The sequence below is a fragment of the Orcinus orca genome, chromosome 6, assembly GCF_937001465.1.
Source record: "Orcinus orca chromosome 6, mOrcOrc1.1, whole genome shotgun sequence".
Lineage (NCBI taxonomy): Eukaryota > Metazoa > Chordata > Mammalia > Artiodactyla > Delphinidae > Orcinus > Orcinus orca.
Genome location: NC_064564.1, coordinates 73802549 through 73827747, shown reverse-complemented (window position 1 = coordinate 73827747; position 25199 = coordinate 73802549). Strand labels below are relative to the sequence as shown.

At 37.3% G+C, this 25199-nt stretch overlaps 1 protein-coding gene across 7 annotated transcripts in view; it reads right to left on the bottom strand.

The window, feature by feature from the left end:
- TMC1 (transmembrane channel like 1) overlaps window positions 1–25199 on the bottom strand; it is a 386362-nt gene that overhangs the window by 353328 nt on the left and 7835 nt on the right. For all 7 annotated transcript variants that reach the window (XM_049710776.1, XM_049710780.1, XM_049710774.1 and 4 more), the window contains exon 2: window positions 20386–20569. The gene's annotated coding sequence lies outside the window, so the exon portion shown is untranslated. The remainder of the gene's footprint in view (window positions 1–20385; window positions 20570–25199) is intronic.

Here is a 25199-nt window from a genome sequence, read left to right as displayed (position 1 = left end):
ACCAGAGCTCTTCTGACTTCCTTAAGCATCCAACCTTCTCCCTTCCCCTTATTTCCACTTTAGAGCTCAGTCACTCTTCTTTTTAGACTCACCAAGAAAATAATTGATCTTACTTACCCTTCTTCTCAGACATTAAATTTAGAGGCCAAAACTAAACTGATCCTCCAAGCACAACAGATGGATTCAGAGATTGTCCACTGGTAGCTGAGACCTGGCAACTTCTCTTTTTCATTCTTTAAACATAAAGCTAATAAACCCTCCACCTAGGAAGGGAGGAGTGGTTATTCACTAGCTGATGTTCTAGGCATTCTGCTACATGCATTCATTTATACTCAGAAGACTGGAAGATTAGATTCCAAAATGTTATTATGGTAATCTCTCCGGATGCCACTAGCAATTTGTTATTGTTGTTTATTTGTGGTTTGGGATTTTTCTGCAATGAATACATGTATTATTTTTGTGCAAACAAATAATATACGATAATAACAAATAAATGTCCCTACTGCCTTTTATAAAGAAAAGGTCTGATCATCCAGTCCTGATTTAATTTCCCCAGATCTACAAACAGAAGCTTTTTTTTTCAGATAATCATCTAAATATTTTCCAGGCATAGAAATGGAGACAGAATGCATTCTGAGGCTCCACTGTATAAAAATCACTCATCAGCATAAAATGACTTAACAGTAATTCAGGTTGAGCACCCAGAGTATTCCACTTAGATGTCTATCAGCGCAGAACATGACAACACTTGATCCCTTCAGCAGTGCTCTGGGTAAACTTTGCTGACCTCTCATTTTCTCAACAACCAAAAAAAAAAAAGAAACAAGACAAGATAGGCTACAGTCAGCTCCTAATATTATACAGCCAAAAAAACTGAGAAAGAGTACATTTTATGCATTTAAAAAATATATATTCTTTTGTCTTAGGTAAATTTAAATAAAGCCTTTTATTGATCATTTTCAACAGACAAAAAAGTAAGATTCCCACACATATCAATCTATCTTGAATGGTTCGTACTTTAGCTTTCAACATACAATGTGAAGATAGGGAAAGGAGAAAACCTTGTATTTTCCTAAGATTTTCATGTTCACATTCCATGCTGTAAGAAAATAAACCCTGCATGTCTACAGGCAGATAGTACTTATAATTTGTAATTTTTTTGGTAAAGATGCATTATTTGGTCCAAATCTGGTACAAAATGCACAGCTACATTAAAACAGCAATGTTGGAGACCTTCAAGATGGCGGAGGAGTAAGCCGTGGAGATCACCTTCCTCCCCACAAATACATTAAAAATACATCTACATGTGGAACAACTCCTACAGAACACCTACTGAACACTGGCAGAAGACCGCAGACCTCCCAAAAGGCAAGAAACTCCCCACGTACCTGCGCAGGGCAAAAGAAAAAAGAAAAAACAGAGACAAAACAAGAGGGATGGGACTTGCACCTCTGAGAGGGAGCTGTGAAGGAGGAAAGGTTTCCACACACTAGGAAGCCCCTTCCCGGGCGGAGACTGCAGGTGGCGGGAGGGAAGCTTCGGAGCCATGGAGAAGAGCACAGCAACAGGGGTGCAGAGGGCAAAGCGGAGAGATTCCCGCACAGAGGATCCGTGCCGACCAGCACTCACCAGCCCGAGAGTCTTGTCTGCTCACCCGCCGGGGCGGGAGGGGGCTGGGAGTTGAGGCTTGGGCTTCGGGGTCAGATCCCAGGGACAGGACTGGGGTTGGCTGCGTGAACACAGCCTGAAGGGGGCTAGTGCGCCACTGCTAGCCGGGAGGGAGTCCGGGAAACATTCTGGACCTGCCGATGAGGCAAGAGACCACTGTTTTGGGGTACACGAGGAGAGGGGATTCAGAGCACCACCTAAACAAGTTCCAGACAGGCGCGAGCCGCAGATATCAGCGTAGACACCAGAGACGGGCATGGGACGCTAAGGTTGCTGCTGCAGCCACCAAGAAGCCTGTGTGTGAGCACAGGTCACTCTCCACACCTCCCCCCCCGGAAGCCTGTGCAGTCCACCACTGCCAGGGTCCCATGATCCAGGGACGACTTACCCCAGAGAACACACGGCGCGCCTCAGGCTGGTGCAATGTCACAGCAGCCTCTGCCACCGCAGGTTCACCTCGCATTCCGTACCCTTCCCTCCCGCTGCCTCAGTGAGCCAGAGCCCCTGAATCAGCCGCTCATTTAACCCTGTCGTGTCTGAGCCAAGAACAGACACCCTAAGGTGACCTACACGCAGAGGCGGGGCCAAATCCAAGGCTAAATGCCAGGAGCTGTGCGAACAAAGAGAAAGGGAAATCTCTCCCCGCAGCCTCAGGAGAAGCAGATTATATCTCCACAATCAACCTGATGTACCCTGCAACTCTGGAATACCTGAATAGACAACGAATCATCCCAAAATTGAGACAGTGGACTTTGTGTGATTTTGTCTGCATAGCTTTGCTTTTTACCATTTGTCCCAGGGTTCTGTCTGTCCATTTATTTTATTTTTGTTTTTTTAGTATAGTTATTTAGCATTTGTTATCATTGGTGGATTTGTTTTTTGGTTTGGTTGATCTCTTCTTTCTTTCTTTTTTTAAAATTACTTTTCAATTTTTTTATTTTTAATAACTTAATTTTTTATTTTAATAACTTTATTTTATTTTATTTTTCTCCTTTTTACCTTCATTTTCTCTCCCTTTTCTTCTGAGTCATGTGGCTGACACGGTCTTGGTGCTCCGACCGGGTGTCAGGCCTGTGCCTCTGAGGTGGGAGAGCCAAGTTCAGGACATTGGTCCACCAGAGACCTCCCAGCTCCACATAATATCAAACAGTGAAAGCTCTCTCAGAGATCTCCATCTCAATGCTAAGACCCAGCTCCACTCAACGACCAGCAAACTACAGTGTTGGACACCCTACGCCAAACAACTAGCAAGACAGGAACACAACACAACCCATTAGCAGAGAGGCTGCCTAAAATCATAATAAGGTCACAGACACCCCAAAACACACCACCAGACGCACGCCTGCCCAACAGAAAGACAAGATCCAGTCTCATCCACCAGAACACAGGCACCAGTCTGCTGCACCAGGAAGCCTACACAACCCACTGAACCAACCTTCGCCACTGGGGGCAGACACCAAAAACAATGGGAACTATGAACCTGCAGCCTGCATATAGGAGGCCCAAAACACAGTAAGTTAAGCAAAATGAGAAGGCAGAGAGACACACAGCAGATGAAGGAACAAGGTAAACACCCACCAGACCAAACAAATGAAGAGGAAATAGGCAATCTACCAGAAAAAGAATTCAGAGTAATGATAGTAAAGATGATCCAAAATCATAGAAATAGAATGCAGAAAATAAACGAAATGTTTAACAAGGACCTAGAGGAACTAAAGAGCAAAAAAACAATGATCAACAACACAATAAATGAAATTAAACTTCTATAGAAGAAATCAATGGCAGAATAACTGAGGCAGAAGAACGGATAAGTGACCTGGAAGATAAAATAGTGGAAATAACTACCACAGAGCAGAATAAAGAAAAAAAAAATGAAAAGAATTGAGGACAGTCTCAGAGACCTCTGGGACAACATTAAACGCACCAACATTTGAATTATAGGGGTCCCAGAAGAAGAAGAGACAAAGAAAGGGACTGAGAAAATATTTGAAAAGATTATAGTTGAAAACTTCTCTAATATGGGAAAGGAAATAATCAATCAAGTCCAAGAAGTGCAGAGAGTCCCATACTGGATAAATCCAAGGCAAAACACACCAAGACACATATTAATCAAACTATCAAAATTAAATACAAAGAAAAAATATTAAAAGCAGCAAGGGAAAAACAACAACTTACATACATGGGAATCCCCATAAGGTTAACAGCTGATCTTTCAGCAGAAGCTCTGCAAGCCAGAAGGGAGTGACAGCACATATTTAAAGTGATGAAAGGGAAAAACCAACAACCAAGATTACTCTACCCAGCAAGGATCTCATTCAGATTCGACGGAGAAAATAAAACCTTTACAGACAAGCAGAAGGTAAGAGAATTCAGCACCACCAAACCAGCTTTACAACAAATGCTAAAGAAACTTCTCTAGGCAGGAAACACAAGAGAAGGAAAAGACCTGCAAAAACAAACCCAAAACGATTAAGAAAGTGGTAATAGGAACATACAAATCGATAATTACCTTAAATGTAAATGGATTAAATGCTCCAACCAAAAGACACAGACTGGCTGATTGGATACAAAAACAAGAACCGTACATATGCTGTCAACAAGAGACCCACTTCAGACCTAGGGACACATACAGACTGAAATTGAGGGGATGGAAAAACATATTCCATGCAAATGGAAATCAAAAGAAAGCTGGAGTAGCAACTCTGATATCACAAAAAAGAGATTTTAAAATAAAGACTATTACAAGAGACAAATAAGCACACTACATAATGGTCAAGAGATCAATCCAAGAAGAAGATATAACAATTGTAAATATTTATGCACCCAACATAGGAGCACATCAATACATAAGGCAAATGCTAACAGCCATAATAGGGGATATTGACAGTAACACAACCATATTAGGGGACTTCAACACACCACTTTCAACAATGAACAGATCATCCAAAATGAAAATAAATAGGGAAACACAAGCTTTAAATGATACAATAAACAAGATGGACTTAATTGACATTTATAGGACATTCCATCCAAAAACAACAGAATACACATTCTTCTCAAGTGCTCATGGAACATTCTACAGGACAGATCATATCTTAGGTCGCAAATCAAGCCTTCGTAAATTTAAGAAAATTGAAACTGTATCAGGTATCTTTTCCGACCACAACGCTATAAGACTAGATATCAATTACAGGAAAAAATCTGTAAAAGATACAAACACATGGAGGCTAAACAATACACTACTAAATGTCCAAGAGATCACTGAAGAAATCAAAGAGGAAATCAAAAAATACCTAGAAACAAATGACAATGAAAACACAACAACCCAAAACCTATGGGATGCAGCAAAAGCAGTTCTAAGAGGGAAGTTTATAGCAATACAGTCCTACCTCAAGAAACAACAAACATCTCAAATAAACAACCTAATCTTATACCTAAAGCAATTAGAGAAAGAAGAAAAACAAAACCCCAAAGTTAGCAGAAGAAATCATAAAGATCAGATCGGAAATAAATGAAAACAAAATGAAGGAAACAATAGCAAAGATCAATAAAACTAACACTGGTTCTTTGAGAAGATATACAAAATTGATAAACCATTAGCCAGACTCATCAAGAAAAAAAGGGAGAAGACTCAAATCAACAGGATCAGAAATGAAAAAGCAGAAGTAACAACTGACACTGCAGAAATACAAAAGATCAGGAGAGATTATTACAAACAACTATATGCCAATAAAATGGAAGAAATGGACACATTCTTAGAAAAGTATAACCTTCCAAGACTGAACCAGGAAGAAATAGAAAATATAAACAGACCAATCACAAGCACTGAAATTGGAACTGTGATTAAAAATCTTCCAGCAAACAAAAGCCCAGGACCAGATGGTTTCACGGGCAAATTTTATCAAACATTTAGAGAAGAGCTAACACCAATCCTTCTCAAACTCTTCCAAAATATAGCAGAGGGAGGAACACTCCCAAACTCATTCTACAAGGCCACCATCACCCTGATACCAAAACCAGATAAAGATGTCACAAAGAAAGAAAACTACAGGCCAATATCACTGATGAACATTGATGCAAAAATCCTCAACAAAATACTAGCAAACAGAATCCAATGGCACGTTAAAAGGATCATACACCATGATCAAGTGGGGTTTATCCCAGGAACGCAAGGATTCTTCAATATACGCAAATCAATCAAGGTGATACACCATATTAACAAATTGAAGGAGAAAAACCATATGATCACCGCAATGGATGCAGAAAAAGCTTTCAACAAAATTCAACATCCATATATGATAAAAACTCTCTAGAAAGTGGGCATAGAGGGAACTTACCTCAACATAATAAAGGCCATATATGACAAACCCACAGCCAACATCGTTCTCAATGGTGAAAAACTGAAACCATTTCCTCTAAGATCAGGAACAACACAAGGTTGTCCACTCTCACCACTATTATTCAACATAGTTTTGGAAGTTTTAGACACAACAATCAGAAAAGAAAAAGAATAAAAGGAATCCAAATCGGAAAAGAAGAAGTAAAATTGTCACTGCTTGCAGATGACAAGATACTATACATAGGGAATCGTAAAGAGGCTACCAGAATACTACTAGAGCTAATCAAGAATTTGGTAAAGTAGCAAGATACAAAATTAATGCACGGAAATCACTTGCATTCCTATACACTAATGATGAAAACTCTGAAAGAGAAATTAAGGAAACACTACCATTTACCATTGCAACCAAAAGAATAAAATACCTTGGAATAAACCTACCTAAGGAGACAAAAGACCTGTGTGCAGAAAACTATAAGACACTGATGAAAGAAATTAAAGATGATACAAACAGATGGAGAGATATATCATGTTCTTGGATTGAAAAAATCAACACTGTGAAAATGACTATACTACGCAAAACAATCTACAGATTCAGTGCAATCCCTATCAAACTATCAATGGCATTTTTCACAAAACTAGAACAAAAAAATTCACAATTTGTATGGAAACACGAAAAGACCCCGAATAGCCAAAGCAATCTTGAGAAAGAAAAATGGAGCTGGTGGAATCAGGCTTCCAGACTTCAGACTATACTACAAAGTTATAGTAATTAAGAGAGTATGGTAGTGGCACAAAAACAAAAATATATATCAATGGAACAGGATAAAAACCCCAGAGATAAACCCACACACATATGGTCACCTTATTTTTGATGAAGGAGGCAAGAATATACAATGGAGATAAGACAGCCTCTTCAGTAAGTGGTGCTGGGAAAAGTCGACAGCTACATGAATGAAATAAAAATAAATAGAAAATATTTTTTAAAAAATTTAAAAAAATAAAAATAAAAGAATGAAATTAGAACACTCCTTAACACCATATACAAAAATAAACTCAAAATGGATTAAAGACCTAAATGTAAGGCCAGACACTATAAAACTCTTACAGGAAAACATAGGCAGAACACTCCATGACATAAATCACAGCAAGTTTCTTTTTGACCCACCTCCTAGCGAAATGGAAATAAAAACAAAAATAAACAAATGGGACCTAATGAAACTTCAAAGCTTTTGCACAGCAAAGGAAACCATAAAAAAGACCAAAAGACAACCCTCAGAATGGGAGAAAATATTTTCAAATGAAGCCACTGACAAAGGATTAATCTCCAAAATTTACAAGCAGCTCATGCAGCTCAATATCAAAGAAACAAACAACCCAATCCAAAAGTGGGCAGAAGACTAAATAGACATTTCTCCAACGAAGATATACAGATAGCCAGCAAACACATGAAAGGATGCTCAACATCACTGATCATTAGGGAAATGCAAGTCAAAACTACAATGAGGTATCACTTCGCACCGGTCAGAATGGCCATCATCAAAAAAATCTACAAACAATAATTGCTGGAGAGGGTGTGGAGAAAAGGAACCCTCTTGCACTGTTGGTGTGAATGTATACTGATACAGCCACTATGGAGAACAGTATGGAGGTTCCTTAAGAAACTAAAAATAGAACTACCATATGACCCAACAATCCCACTACTGGGCATGTATCCTGAGAAAACCATAATTCAAAAAGAGTCATGTACCACAATGTTCATTGCAGCACTATTTACAATAGCCAGGACATGGTAGCAACCTAAGTGTCCATCCAGATATGAATACATAAAGAAGATGTGGCACATATATACAATGGAATGTTACTCAGCCATAGAAAGAAACGAAATTGAGTTATTTGTAGTGAGGTGGATGGACCTAGAGACTGTCATACAGAGTGAAGTAAGTCAGAAAGAAAAAAACAAATACTGTATGCTAACATATATATGGAACCTAAAAAAAAAAAAAAAATGGTTCTGAAGAACCTAAGGGCAGGACAGGAATAAAGACACAGACGTAGAGAATGGACTTGAGGACACAGGGAGGGGAAAGGGTAAGCTGGGACGAAGTCAGAGAGTGGCATGGACATATATACACTACCAAACGTAAAATAGATAGCTAGTGGGAAGCAGCCACATAGCACAGGGAGATCAGCTCGGTGCTCTGTGACCACCTAGAGGGGTGGGATAGGGAGGGTGGGAGGGCGACGCAAGAGGGAGGTGATATGGGGATATATGTATATGTATAGCTGTTTCACTTTGTTATAAAGCAGAAACTAACATACATTTATAAAGCAATTATACTCCAATAAAAATGTTTTTAAAAATGGGAAAAAAATAGCTATGTTACTGTTTTAGTTAAATTAAATCCATAATATTTTAGGTTCACTAGTAGACTTCACAATATAAAGGATTAAAGGAGTAAATGTTTTTGCAATTCAAGTTTAAAAAAACAGGTTTTTATAGTTTTGTGTATTTAGATGTACATTTTTAAAAATTTATTTCATTATTTATTTTTGGCTGCATTGGATCTTCATTGCTGCACACAGGCTTTCTCTAGTTCCGGTGAGTAGGGGCTACTCTTCATTGCAGTGTGCGGGCATCTCATTGTGGTGGCTTCTCTTGTTGCGGAGCACAGGCTCTAGGCCCGCAGGCTTCAGTAGTTGCAGCACACTGGCTCAGTAGTTGTGGCATGCGGGCTCAGTAGTTGTGGCTCACGGGCTTAAGAGCACAGGCTCAGTAGTTGTGGCACACGGGCTTAGTTGCTCTTTGGCATGTGGGGTCTTCCCGGACCAGGGCTTGAACCCATGTCTCCTGCACTGGCAGGCAGATTCTTAACCACTGTGCCACCAGGGAAGCCCTAGATGTGCATTTTATTTCTCCTAAAATAGGGACAGACCTGTAGTTTAGAAGATGCCAAAAAGATACTGAAAAAATCCTTACTAGCAATGGAATCAATCCCATTTCTCAGTAAACTGGTGTTTACAGATACAGATTTTGCTCTTTCTGTTGGGGAGTGGGCTGTGTGGCAGGGGAGCTGTGGAACTGAAGGATTTGCAAATAAACGTAAGAACTAAGTGTTTTTGAAAAGAAACCTGGAGGATTACCTAGTCCAATGAAGTCTTTCTTCATTCAAGAGGTGACAGTAAGCCTTTCAATTTCAGAGCAGAGTTCTTGCTATACCATACAGTATTCTCTAGTTTGCTAAGAGGTGGAACCCCCTAGAAGTCAATGTTTTTTTGGAAACCTATTAAAATGTTGACATATTTATGTCTGCCCCGGGAACCAAAACTTTTACTTGTTAAAAAATATGATTCTATTATATTCATATGTTATATTTAACCTCAACGTATCCAGGGGGGGAAATGTTGTTAAACTAAACACAATGTGTTATTTCAGAGGTTTTGTATTAACATTTGTATGCTACCTACTCATTTGGTTTCCTGAGCTCATCAGCAAATAAGCAGTATAAGATGGCAAAGATTTAAGAAAAATTTAGGGTGTGAACTTAAATGTAGAAATTCGAAGTTTACTATCTTCTTTTCTAAAACTAAGATGAAACCATACAAATATCTAGTCACTACATTGTATACCTGAAACTAATATAACGTGTCAATTATAACTGAAGTTTAAAAAAAAAAAAAGATGAGGGGCTTCCCTGGTGGCGCAGTGGTTGAGAGTCCGCCTGCCGATGCAGGGAACACGGGTTCGTGCCCCGGTGCGGGAGGATCCCACATGCCGCGGAGCAGCTGGGCCCGTGAGCCATGGTTGCTGAGCCTGCGCGTCCGGAGCCTGTGCTCCGCAATGCACGGGGAGGCCACAGCGGTGAGAGGCCCGCGTACAGCGGGGGAAAAAAAAAAAAAAAAAAAAAAGATGAGACCAATGTTACTTCATGCCAGCCTTGGTGAATCTGCACCCCCTTGAAGCCTAGTTCAGTTTTTTGAAATTCTAAGTTGGTTCTCATTTGGTAAAGTAGAGATAAAACATTTGAATGACTATTTTTGTTTTGTTTTCAATCCACTGTGCTAAAATCATGTGGTTACTGCGTGTACCTTATGTTCTTTAAAAGATGGTTTTAAATGAAAATGTTTTGAGACTATAAGAAGTCTTAATGCTTTTGGGCAATTACCACAATAAAACTAATTTTGAAAAGTACTCCATTAAAAGACAATTGAGGGACTTCCCTGGTGGTGCAGTGGTTAAGAATCCACCTGCTAATGCAAGGGACATGGGTTAGAGCCCTAGTCCAGGAAGATCCCACACGCCACAGAGCAACTATGCCCGTGTGCCACAACTACAGAGCCTGCACACTAGAGCCAGCGCGCCTAGAGCCTGTGCTCCACAACAGGAGAGGCCACCTCAATGAGAAGCCCGCACACCGCAACAGAGACCCAACACAGCCATAAATAAATAATTAATTAATTTTTTAAATAAATAAATAAATTTATTTTTTTAAAAAAATAAAAGACAATTGAATGTGGGAAGTGACTGTTAAAAGGATATTTGAGTGGACATTTTGACTCTTCTTGATTTCAAAAGTATTCTGTACGTATGAGAATTGTCTATGATATAATACCGAGTAGAAAAATAACGCTGCAGATTTCATTTCACATGTGAACTTTTTTTAAAAACAAAGAGAGCACTGGAACAGAATAAAAGTTTTTAAAACAACTTACTCCAGGTGGTAAGGGAAGAACTTCCAGTTTTTATTTTATAGACTTCCATACCACTTAACCATTTTGTGTGTCATATAAAGTGCCACATAAAATGTTGTTTACAAATAAAAAATTATATCAACTCAGTAGAGTGAATGTTTAAAAAGCTGTTGTTTGGTATTCTACTCTTGGATTACTTTCCCTTCATAATCAAACCTTTGCTTCTCACATGGTGGGTCCTCAATAAATACTTTTGAGATTGAACACTGGTTTGTTGTTGTTGTTGTTGTTTTTGCCTATAAAAATAGCAATTTTAGATATTCAACCTAATTGTAGCTGCTCAGTGAATAAACGACAATGTTGAAAAGAACAACTGAAAATGTAGGCCCCAGATTTGTGATGGCTGAATCCTAAAGGCAGTGCCTAAAATATCAAATGTCTCAACTAAAAGTAAGGACAAATTTGGGAACAAGCTAGAGAGCCTCTTAAAATTCCAGAGTGTTAATTCCCAACTTATCTCCCTAGTTTTCAAATTTATAGATGAATATATTTTCAAAGTCTCTACAAGCTGAAGGATTCTAAATCTAGGCCAAATAACTGATTACAACAAAGAGAGTGTTGGTTAAATATATTTTCTTTCCTTTTCTACTGAGGAACAAATAAGAGGACCTAAGCTAAATTTGTAACATTACAATTTTTTCAAAATTTGAGCCAAATACTAAGTTCTTAAAGAACAGATAGATTTTCAAGGCAAGTTGTGAATTCTCATTCTTGCATCCCTTCAGAAGTAAGACAGAAGTGACTGTGTGGCTACATGACTTGGGTCCAGTTCTGCTTAGAAGCTGGTGGGAGAGGTAACTGGTACTCTGAGGCTATAGCTGCTTAATGTGATAAGAAAGTTCTAGTGCATCTAATGCATCCATGCTGATTTTTCCCTCTACAAACCAGCATTTTAAGTCAGAGAGTGTCATTTTCACAAGCTTGAGACAGCCTACATTTCCATTATTATGAATGCTCATAATTGAAACTGGAAAGAACATTTCAGTAAAAATTTTTTAAAATAAATTTAAAAAAATAAATTGGGCTCAGAATTTAAAAAAACTGGAAAGAACAGTGGAAATGTAACATCTCAGAAGCATTATGCAATTGGGTAGAGTAAAAGGTAAGGAGGGTTCCTCAGGAAACTAAAAAGTGCTGGATTTTCTACCATTTCTGATATATAAATATAGTACTAGGAAGAAGAAGTATGTACACATAAGATACTCTAGGCCTGGTTTATTGATATAACATTAGGTTGACCTCTACAAAACTACTTATTAGGAATGTCATAATAATAATCATGGATATAATAACTTTACAATTATAATTACAGGTTGGACCAATGCAACCTCCAGGCAAACAAAGATTTTGGAACAGCATGATCCTCTCCACGAGCTGATATCATATGCATTTGTATGTGTTCAGTGTTCAAATGGTTTGGGAACTTCATTTTCAAAAGGCAATTTCAAGACCTAAAATTGTTTTCCTCCATATAAAAAAAAAATATTTGAGAGAACCAGCTAGAGAGTTACCACCTAATTCATGTAGCAGGTATTTCTTTAAGTATTTACTTAAATACAAGTGCCTGGTACCATGATGAGCACTGGGACACAGAAATGGAAAAACAAACATGGTGTGATGGTTATGCCAGCTCATATATCAAACATGTTCATTAATATGACACACTACCTATGGGGGGAAATAACATACTTTCAAAAGTGATTTTCTGCCTCTGGTTTAGCAGAAGGTGCTAAACCACAAAAATTCACAATTCTGTGCATACAAAAATTCACAATTTCTTCAGTATGAGTGTGGAAATGTACATATATTTGGGCCATTGAAAGAAAAGTGTTATTAAAATTTGAATGATAATAACTACTGTTTATTGAGTACCATTATTGGGCCTGTATTTAATATTAACTCTTTTAAACAACCCTGAAAGTAGGTATTATTTCCATTTTATGGATGATTTATGTTGAGAAGCTCCTCCCAGAATAAGCCCATGATATTCTGAACAATTTGCAGTTCCAGAGCAGCAGCTGCAGCTCATTTTAAAAGATGAAACAATAGTGACCATTTACTGAACATTTACTCTGTCCTTGTACTGTTCTAGGTCCTTTACATTTATTGTTTCATTGCATTCTCACAACAACCCTACGCGATACATAATAATGTATAGATGTAGCAACCGAGGTTCAGAGAGGCTAAGCAATGTGCCCTAAATCACACAGCCAGTGAATGACCACCTAGCAGAGTTACCAACCTGGGGCTCTCTGACCCTCAAACACTTACTCTCTCCTCTCTAAAATATCCCCAAACTCCACCGACATCCACTTCTCCAACCTCCTTTCATGCTCTGTCCTCTGCCTGAAATGGTCTCCTCTGCCTAACTCCCTCTCATTCTTCAAGGTCCAATGCAGATATTCCCTTTTCAGTCCCAACCACCCCAGGCAAAATTTGTAATCATAGCACGTGTTTTTGCTACTAGTCTAGCACTTATCACATATTATTGTAATTATTTGTAAGTATTTCTCTCCCAGGGAGGTTAAGAAGACCTTGAGTTCAAACAATTGTTCATTATTCATTTTTGAGTTCCCAACACATAGTAAACAGCTTGGCACATAGACTGACACCCTAAGTTATTAGGTGGCAGACCTAATAACTCACACAAGCCTGCTGTAAATTAAAAGAACCTCTAAAAAAGTGACAAAAACAATCCTCCTGCCTTTATCTGTGAACCATATTTTTTTGCATGTTTTTATTTGTCTGTTTAAAAGACCCTCAGAAAAGTAAATGTCACCACCTCTCCACCCTCTCTATTTGTCATTCTCCTAACAGGTCATTCTAGCCTGTTCCTGCATATTTCTGCCCTCTGAGAAAATTGTGCCTTCTCCTAGTTCAGAAAACACAAAATAGAATTTCCACAAAATCTGTCTTAATTTTGCCTGTTTCCTGGTTAACTAAGCTATACATGGCACAGAACTTCTCTCTGAATTCTCATCACAGCGATAGGCCTTTTTCTTGCCAGTGAGAAATGTGATGACCACAAGGGAGTCTACTAGTGCCAGAAGCAAGGAGCACACTGAAAAATGGTACATGGCTTAGCCCTTCAAACAGAGCAAATGCATTTTTGTTTACCAATGTTTTATTTTCCTGTAAGGAGATAAGTAAATGTTTTGATTCCTGATTAACAGATTGGAAAGCAAAGATACAGAAAGAGTAAATTATTTGGCCTAAATCCTATTGTCCTAGAGTTTGGAATTTAATCCAAAAGTTTTTACCTTCCAGCCCACACTCAAACTCAAGACCAATTTTTCAGAAAATGGATTGTAGCTCTATTATTTTCTTTATCAAGACAATCAGGTCATCCCTTTAAATAACTCCTTTCTGCTTTAGAAGTGATATTAATAGACAATTATCCTAAAAATTTATATGCAAAACAGGCTAATAAAAAGATCTGGCCTTTTTTTTAAGTTTATACTGAATAGAAATATCATAGATAATTGGCAGTGCTGTCTGGACAAAGAGTTATAGCTTTGTGGTATAAACACATAGACTGCATTTCCAAATTAGCTCAAGAAATTTCCCATTTCTTAGAGGGCGGGCTGGCTGCCAGCTCTTCAAGAGAGAAAAACACACCCTCTTAGAACATGAATCATTACAGAGCACATAAAGCAAGTGTGTGAACACACACACAAACACATACACACACAGAGGCATTTTAAATAATTGCGTGAGACTTTACAAAATATCCCTTCACCACATATAAGGTACACATTTTATCAACCAAGATCAGGTTGTCCTTTTCTCATCCATGCTGTCATAAAGGGTAGGCTATTTACCAATAGCATTGCTACATAAGAAGGCTCAAGATGTGCTGTAAACAGGGGTGCCAAACACACAGAGCAGATGACTCAGAACTGATTTTAGAGTACACACTTGTAGGCTGAACTTAGTGCCTGCAGCTGGTTATTTGTCAACCCTGTTTTAAAAACAGATTGGTTGACCTTTATGCCTAGAACTAGTTATCTTCTAAATCCCTTACATGAAGCGCAACCTTCTAAGAGAAAGAAGACCTAATCAATGCTTTTAGCATAGGTGCATTAAAATGACCATTCTTTGGAAATGTGGATTAAAATTTTGAACAAGGACAGAGGTGAGCTCCCCAAGCTGAAACACAACAGAAAACCAGAGGCAAGGTGACCAGAAACGAGAGTGGGCATTTGGATGGCTCCCATCCATGTCATAAATGAGTGCAGTGAGTGTCCTTATTCTTTTTATTGTAAATATTCAAAAGTACTGACACATTACGATCAGATGGATAGCTTACAATTGAAACGAGGCCAAAATAGTTCCAAAATCCAAAGGCAAAGGAAGCCAGATATCTCAACATGCGTGCCTAAAAAGCAAGTGTAAAGCACACAATAAAATATAAAAAGAAAACTTACAAGAATAATAAATATGCTCTTTAACTGCCGTGAGACAACAGATTCCTCACAACAATCAGTTCTACATTAGCTAGCAAAAAGAGCTACTGCGTTGGACCAAAGGTTTTTTTCCCCTTTATTAAAATTTCTGATTTCATCATAAATGTTATGGTATTACTGTCCAAGGGTCTTGGAATTTAATGCATATTTTTAGACGTTAATTTAATAGAGTAAAACCACAACTTGCAAATTTCTTTTAATATTGGAAGAATACTTATCTATTTTATACTACTTTTTGAAAAGCTTTTATTAATAAGGCATTTTTGGAAAGAATATTTTACATACTTTTTTCAGACTAACTCTACTTCTTTTTAATAAAAACTAATCCAAAAAAAGTAAATACAAACAAAGAATTAAAAAATAAATACATTCCCTATATTAAAAGCAACTTTTTTCTTGCATGGTTTATCAGTAAACTCAAAATACACTTAAGCTGATGATTAAAATGATCTGTAATTGTCTTCACTGTTAAAAAGTTCTAGGATAAAATGAGAATGTTTGATATTGAAAGCTGTGCTTCCACCCAAATACACTGCAACACCCCTGAAATGATAGGTAATGAGGACATTGTTTCCTTAGGTTGCTTCTTAGAAGCATCCATAATGCTGGGTTTTTGTAGAGGTGTAGACATTTTCTTTGTTTGTGTTTTTGGTTGGTGATGGTGGTGATAGCTGTTTATGAAAGCCATCAGATATGGTTATTTATTAATACAGATGCCTTTAAAATGCAATGAAGTCAGGAAAGATAAAAAGTCATCTTACAAATACAAACTTAACTCTTCTATCACAGTCCTAAATAACTGTACAAAAAGTGAGATTTGGCTATGAAAACAAAAAATCCTTGTCTCATTATTTCTATCCTCAACATTCTCACAAGTTATATGAAAAGTAACACAGAGAAAAGAAAGGATTTTTGACAATATTTTATTGAATACATAAAATAATTTTAATCAATATATAGGGTAATATAAAATAACTCACTCAAAAATTAAAATTCCTCAAATTAAGTTAACTCAGTCAATAAATGTATTTGTTTATAATCTCGGTGTCCAGTCATATAGATGTTTTTAAAATATAAGAATGTAAATATAATGTGATGGATTTTGGTTAAAAAATTAATAAACATAAGCATAAAATAATCCATTATTTTTAAATGGAAAATACAAAATGGAAAACAATACTTTTACAGTTTGTTTTCGTTCTTATTTCTAAATAGTACGTTTATCAATTTGGAGATTTTCTTATTAACTTCCTATAACTGCAGAGGAGAACTGAGCTCATTACAAGACTCCACACCTCTCAATTTTCAGGATTATATCACTATTTTTAGTTTCACTATTCATTATCTTAAAATTTAAATAATTTCCTTATACCATGAATTTGTTTTTATTTAAATTGTTTTGGCTTTTTTTTTGGTTTGGTGTGTAAAATATGTCACACATTCAGAAAGTCATAAAGCATAGATGTATTCTGAAGCAAACATCCATTGGCTACTCAGATCAAGAAGAGCAATACCAGCCCCAAGAAGCTCCCTCCATACTTTCTATGTCACAGCCTGCTCCCTTTTCCTTAAATGTAACTCTCTCCTGATTGTTTTGGTGTTCACTTCCTTGTTTTGGTGCTTTACATTTTTGCTAAGAATACATCGCTCAACATTACAGTCTGGCCTGTTTTTGAGTTTTAAATAAATGGAATTATGCATTATATATTCTTTTACATTAGCCTTTTCTAGCTCAATATAATATTTATAAGATTCATTTATATTGTAGCATTCAGTTGTAGTTCATTTTCATTGCCTTATAGTATTCCATTGTATAATTATACCACAATTTATTAATACATTCTCCTGTTGATGGACATTTAGCTTGTTCCTATGTTGAAGCATATGAATAAAGCTGCTATAAACTTTCTTATACATGTCTTCTGGTACACATGGGCATAGATTTCAGTTGGATGTACACCTAAGAGAGGAATTGCTAGGTCACAAGTACAGTATGTTTAAATAAAGTCAAACTACTTTCTAAATTGGTTAAACTAGTTTCCATTCCCACCAGCAGTTGTATGAGAATTCCAGGTGCTCTACTTCCTTGGCAATCCTCACTATTTTGTCTTTTTAATTTCAGCCATTCTGATGCATATGTAGGAGCATCTCTTTTCATTTTTAATTTGCATTTCTCTGATGACTAATGAGATTGGGCACCTTATCATATGTTTCTTGACCTATTAGATATTTCCTGTTTTAAAGTGGCTGTTGAGTCTATTTGCCCATTTTTCTACTGAATTGTATTTTCTTACTGTGTTGTATGAGTTCTTCATATACTCTGGATATAGGCACTTTGTTAATTATATGTGTTCCAGATATCTCCTAACCTGCAGCTTGCCTTTTTACTATTTTAATTATTTTTAATATTCTTAATTTTACTGTAATCAAATTAATCAATCCTTACCTTTAAGGTTGGTGCTTCTTAATATCCAATATGGTTAAAAATCATTCTCTCACGTTGAGATCATGAATCTATTCTTCTATATTATCTTCTAAAGCTTTATGGTTTTGCCTTTCATAGCTAAAGGATCTACAATTTACCTAGAATTGATATTTTTGTATACAGTGTGAGTGGCTTAAGTTGGTTTTTTTTCCCAGATAGAGCATCCTCTTTTCCAATGCTCAGCAATGTCATCAATGTTTAATTTTTTTCGTTAATTTTCAACAGATTCTCTCGACTCCTTACTGTGTAAAATGAGGATGTGCGTACCTTTACAGTTGCTTCCCCTTCCTGTGCCTACCTTTCATCTGCCAACATCTGTCAGCTAGAGCTTTACTTTAACATCATCAAAGCCAAGTGTTTATATTCTGTTCTTAATCAAGATTAACTCCTCCATGCTTTGTGCATAAGTTTATTTTAAAAGCTGATAACCAATAAACAAATTTTTTTTTACTACAAAGAACATTTTATTTTATATTTACTAGTCACGAATTTGTCATTAATTATTACATAAATGCTGCCTAGTGCCATTAACCAAATGGCATGACCATTTTATGTCTACAATTCACTTCTGTATTTACAAACATAATTTTCATGACTCAATAAACAAATTTTATATTATTATAACTATTCATTACATTATTCAGCATAGAGCTAGAAAGTGCTAAAAATTACATTCTCTTGTCTATGCTGCTGATGTCACAATCCTTGTGCCACTCAAAGGAAAATACACTAGTGCCAAGATTAGAGTCTCCTCTCTTACAGTTTACCAACTGCTGAAAAAATAATCATGTGTTAAATTGTTTTATATTTGGAACATGATGTTCTGGTAAAGTGTTTTGATCTAGTTAGAGTTTCTGGTTATTCTTTTTTACCTTCTTAAGATTCATAGGCTTTTCCCACCATATCCTAATATCTTGCAACTTATCATTAGCAGCTGCTATTATTTGAAAGCGATTCTTCTCTTTTCCTTGAAAACATTTTTCTGGAGGCCTGCCAATCTCTGTCCTAAAGTAGACCAGTTTTCTTCCTTGGCCTACTATATAACTGTCATCCTTGAATATTGTTTCATTATTCTCCTAAACAAGTTTTTTTGTATAATATATGCTTGAGAAGAGGTAGACCAACTGCAAGGTTAGAGGGAGCACAACCCACACAGGACCACCCTCACATGTGACATCGGTTGCAAGTTTGAGGGGTTCTCCAAATCATGCTCAGTTTTGATAATTCACTAGGAGGACTCACAGAACTCACTGAAAGCTATCATATTCATGGTTGAGAGTTATTGCAGAGAAAGAATACAGATTAAAGTCAGCCAAGGGAGGAAATACATAGAGTAGAGTCTGGGGACATACCCAGTGCAGAGCTTCCATTGTCATTTTCCCATAGAGTCAAGACATATTACTTCTCCAGTACTGATTTTTGACAATAAGCACAGATGCTTGCCAACCAGGGAAGTTCATTAGAGCCTCCGTATTTAGTTTTTACTCAGGCGCCATTACATAGGCATGATTGACTGCCCTCAAGGTCAATTTTAATCTCCAGTCTCAATTTTAATCTCCAGTCTCCAGGCCCTCAAGGTGTGACTCAAAGTCCCAACCTTGAATCACATCCATTACAGTTTGGCTGCCCCAAAGCCCCCAGGAAGACAATAACACCCCATCAGGCATGACATTCCAGAAGTTTAGAGATTACTTCCCGAAAGCTGGTGGCAAAGGCCAGACCTCTTGTGGGGTAAGGTTAAATGATTTATTAAACAATCCCACATCTTCCCCTTTCTTGGTTTTCACCCTTTTTTTACTGGAGTACACCCTCAAGTAAAGGTTCATAGATGTAAATTCCCACTTTAAATCTTTAGTGTTCTGAGATTTCACAATGATATCTCTAAATACGGGCCTTTTAAAAATTTATCTGACTTGGCTTTTATGGACTGTTTGAATTTAAAAATCTCCCTTTAGCTCTGGAGATGTTATTTTTTTAACAATTCCTTCCCTCCACCATGAGTGCTTTGTCTTTCTAGAATACCTACTAGTTGGCTATTAGACATCTTGAACTGATTTCCAGTTCTGAGTCCAAAGCTTCTCCAGGGTTCTTCAGAGCAGCTTAGTGACTTCTATCCTTGTAGTCCACTTCTCTCATATTCTAGGGTGTTGTTTTCTCCTCTTCTTCCTCTCTGCTCCACTATAAACTTAATAAAGCATGTTTACCTTCTTCTCATCTACTCATGACCACTTATAATTCTCCCCATCTCTGTGGACTACAAATCTTTTTTATTCTTCTAATATTATTTTAAATTATTTCTGTGAGAGAGGAATAAATAAATGTGCTCGCCTTGACGTCATGAACTAGAAACTGCCCTTATGAATTAAAAAAATACTTTAAAGACAGGTGGCTTTTATCTTCACAGTATGTTTCCTATGACTATATCAGTGGCATGACACCCAGCAATGAATGCATCCTCTGAGCCTCGATTACACAATTCCAGGACAAGACCATCTTAGGAGAGGTATACACATAGAGCCTTATATGACACTTCTTCCTTTATCATATTACATACACAAGATACCACATTATAAATATTAAAAGGAAAAAATGACCTCAGTGACTTTATTTTTAAAATTTATTTTCAAAGCTGTTCCTATCTAAAGAAAAACAACAGAAGAAAATTATAAAACTCTTACCAAGTTCCAGATGGCAGCTGTGGTGTACAAGAAAGAATGCTGGCTTTGGCATCAGAAGATCTGGGTTTGAGGCCTGGCTCTGCTTCTGTTGTCTCAGTAACTTTGATCGAGTTACTGAACTTTTCTGAGTCACAAATTTCTCTTCCATAAACAGACATGTGTCTGTCTCACCACTGTTGTGAGGCTGAAAACAAACAATAGACATGAAGGAACTTTATAAATTGCAATGTAAATAGAAAATAAAATACACTTTCCAAATGACTATATTCTCCAAGGGAGGTTTTGTGCAGAACTCAACAGAATCTTTCAGGGGAAAAAAAAGGTCTACATCTCTGTGACCATCTTTTCTCAGACAAGGAAAAAAAAAAAAATCACTCAAAAATCACCTGAATTTTCCATGGGTTCCACCACATAGATAAACACGCCCACTGGAGATGACTGTAAACATAACTATAGACTCTAAAAATGGTATATAAAAACAAGTTCCTAATTCTGAGTTTATTCACTTACCCTGTCCTTCAGCAAACCTACAATGAATGCCACCAATATTCCAAGCCCTTGAAACATTTTTTTTTAAAACATCAATTAGACCCACTACTTTCACTCACTCAGAAAGCTTCCTGTTTGTAGGGGAGATCATGTATGTACCCTTATACCCATAGTACAGTATTGGGTATAACAAGTTACATATGCCTGCTGCAAACTAATAAGAAATGGTACTTCAGCCTTAAAAAATTAGTGGGTGATATTTCATTTCCCACCTATGAGAGTCACAAAATTCCAAAAGTGTGACAATATACACTACTAGAAACAATGTCGAGAAACAGGTCTCACAAACATTGGTGTTGAGAATGTAAGATGGTACAAACCTTATGGCAAAGAACTTGGCAATATTTAACAAAATTAGGCATAACTTTATCTTGTATTGCTTAGACTCAGCAATCCCACCTCCTGGAAAGATTCACTATCAAAAAATGAAAAGACATATGCACAAGTCTATTCACTGCAGCCCTATGCATAATATCAAAAACTGGAAAAAACCCAAATGTCCATCAATAGGAAACTTGTTGAATAAAACATGGTCCACCCAAAAAATGGAATATCATACCACCAATTAAAAGAAAGGGGGTGAGAGTGAAGGTCTCTAGTACATGATCTCCAGAATATGTTGTTAAATGACAAAAGCTAGGTGAAGATATGCATTAGTATGCTACCATTTGGGAAAGGGGAATGTATAAATAAATACATATATTTGCTTATTTTAAAATGGAGCAGGAGAAAGAATAGTCTTTTCAATAAATGCTGCTGGGAAAACTGTATACGTACATCCCAAAGAAGAGAGTTGACCCTTATTATACCATATACAAAAACTGAAATGGTTCAAAGACATAAATATAAGACCTAAAACTACATATCTCTTAGAAGAAAACATAGGATAAAAGCTTCATGAAAAGAGAGAAAAAAAAATTTTTTTAAGAAAAAAAAAAGTAGGCTTTCAATTGGCTAAAATAAGTAAAGGAACATTCCAAGAAAAGGGAACTAAGTTCACAAAGGTAACAGATATAGGAAAGTAATGCTTTGTTCTGGGAACTGTGAAACGCTTGGATTGCCTGAAGAATGGGTTCTGTATAGAAGATATGAAGAATAGGCCATAAAGGAGAGGGCCTCTTATAACAGGTTAATGCATGTGGACTTTATTCCACAGGCAATAAGTAACCTTGGAAGGTTTTCATTATCAAGGGGATACGTAATAAAATAGAGCTTAATACCAATAATATTTTACTTTTGTATTGATCTTTATTTTATTTTATTTTTTTTTAAGACCATGCCACACAGCATGCGGGATCTTATTTCCCAGACCAAGGGTCAAACCTGAACCCCCTGCAGGGGAAGCACAGAGTCTTAACCACTGGACCACCAGGGAAGTCCCTTGATCTTTATTCTTTACAAATTGCTTTTACATACATGATCTCATTTGATCCCCGCCACAATTCTATAGTGGAGGTGTTACTACTACTTGTCAGTAGAATAAGCTTTAAACAACACATAAGCCCAGGTCTTATATGATTTCAAATTCAATCTGCTTCAAATCTACTTCCATTGTAGGAAGACTGATGTTTTGAAGTTGTGTGCAAAATACACTAAAGCGAGAGGATACTGAAGGCAGTAGGGCAGCTCCTGAAGAACAAAGGAACTGCTGAGACAGAGTTGGCTTTAGAAGCCAGCGTTTAGCCAAGTAATCGAAAATCAATGAGCAGGCTTCTTCTCTTCTAGAAAGTTTGACTCTGCCACGAAGGCAGCGGGAACAGGATTACGGAGATGATCTCAAATTTCTTTAAAATTCCCCCATGGTACTGAGCACTGTCCTAGGCACAGAGCGCTGCCAAATAGGTGCCTGGGGCATTCATTCCTCTCCGTGGGCACTAACACTACATGCCAAGGACAGGGAGAACCTTAGTCCCTACAGTGTTCTGAACTGTACTACCTGCTTCCAATTGCCTACTGCAGACCCAGATCACATCACTCCAGCAGAATGAAATCAGATGCCTCTTCCAACATGACAAAGATATGTTTGTTTAAATGACAACTGTAGGATTCCGCCAAGGACATGTGGGCCATGTGAAAACTGGAAGCACAAAGCTCACAGCTGTTCATTTCAACAGTCAAGAGTGGACAACTGGTAAGAATCCGTACAATTTTTTATTGTTTAAGTCTTAGGTGCTCTTGTTTTTCTAATAGCTTCCCTGCTAACGATGCAAATTTGATCTCTCAAAATAAGGATTTTTCAGGAAAACATCTTGCATATGTTAACAAAGACGCGTTTGATTCGACTTCTCTAACACTGAAATATAAAGTGATCAAGATGAAAATTTCCTAACATCATATTACCTTTAAAGGTTATTCTAAAATAGTTAAAACATTAAACTCCAGCTTTGTTTCAAGGCCCCCTCCAGGTTCTGTCTTGTCGTAAGCTGAGCTTTCACAAGACTCCAGCACCGACTCACTCACCTAGTTCAGACCTTTCTTCAGGGTCCCTGAGTAATGCTGATAGAAGTGTTAAAGCTAAGGATTAACATCCCTCATCCCAATTCCCTCAAATAGTAGTTTTCTTTTTCTGCTTTTTGTTTGCTTATTGTATTTTAGCTCAAGAAATCCTATCTTTACAAGAAATCTTTTGTTGAAGTCCACTATATACAACTGCTAAAAGCAGAGTTGTAGTTGAAGGAGACAGGAAAAGAGGGGAGACCTGATTATTTATCCTCCCTTGGGCCCAAAGCCTTAGACTGGACACAGAATAAAACAGTTGACCTTAAAGATTTCTGAGGTAACTTAGAATCTGAGGCATGATCTTCAAGATTTAGGAGCATAAAAACACTGAGTTAGACCAACCTACTGAGTGTGAATAATAGAGCAGTCTACTTGATCGCTTCACTCATTCATTCTTCCCACAATTATTCACTGAATATTTACGAGGTGCCAGGCACTGTTCTTAGCGCAAGGGATATAGCAGGAAACAAAAGAGACTAATTTTGTGCTCTCATGGAGCTTAAAAGATAGTGGGGGGAAGACACTTAATAAAGACATAAATAAAAGTAATATATGTTTGATGTGATAGAAAATGGATATGAAGAAAAGTAAAATAGGATAAGGGATAGTAAAAGGGTATACACGTGTGCGTGTGCATGTGTGTGTGTGTGCTCTTTTATGTGGTGAGTTGGGAAAGGCCTCCCTTGTGAGGGTGACCTTTAATCGGGGAGTCAATAAAGTGAAATATCTGGAACAAGAGCTATTCAGGTGGAAGAAACAGTAAGTAGAAAAGCGCTGAAGCAACCGAATGCTTGGCATGTTTGAGGAAGAGCGAGGAAGCCAGAGTGACAGAAGCAAAGCAATGAAGAGTGACAGCAGTAGAAGATGAGGTCAGGAGGATATCAGCTCCTCGGGGGAAGAGGCCAGATCACCCTCAATGTTGCTCTGCAGGCGCCAGCTGCAAGTTATGGAGTGGGTGGTCAATAAACATGTGTTGGAGAGACTCAGAAAGTCCATTGTTTTAATAATAAGAACAAATCAAAGAGTATATATAATTTCTTAGTTCTTCCATGAGAAAGTCTGAGGTGGAAATTTTGTAATGTATTTGTCTGATTAGAGTCCAGAACATCTTCTCCCTCCCTAGTGACCCCTGCCTTGGGGACAAAGTGCCTTCAGTGTTTTCAGGGCCACATCTCCCACCAGTCAGTTTCTGATGTTCTTATTGCTCAGATTACATAGGATGGCATGTTCCAAGGAAAATGATGACTAGTGAAGAATGAACAACATTAATAGATAAGATCCCCTGGCACATAGAAATCACTTTTAGATCAGAAAAGAAACAAACTGTTGCAAAATCAATGGCCTTGCACTGTAGCTCTGAGCTTCACAGAATTCTGTCAAGTGTAGTTTTGGTCAATGATGTCACTCCCTCAGCCACTTAGAGCTGCATTAAGCACAATTCCAGAGCTAAACTGATATTATGAGGTAAAAATTGGTTGACTCTTTTACTTGTATTTCTAGGAGCAGGCCACTTTTAGCATAATTTCTTAAGAGGAGCAATTTTCAAATGAGGTTTTATGGCAGGCTTTGTCTTGTGTTTCTTTTTGTAAGGATAGCCATAGTCTCATCATTCCCTCTCTTGGGACCCACCATCCGCCAAGAAACATGACTGATTTCCTGGTTTTCTAATCCCCTTTGCAATTTGTGACTGAATTAATAACAGCAAAAAAGTCATTCTATTTGCAACTCTAAATATATCAAGATTGCCAGACTGTTCAAGAAAAAAA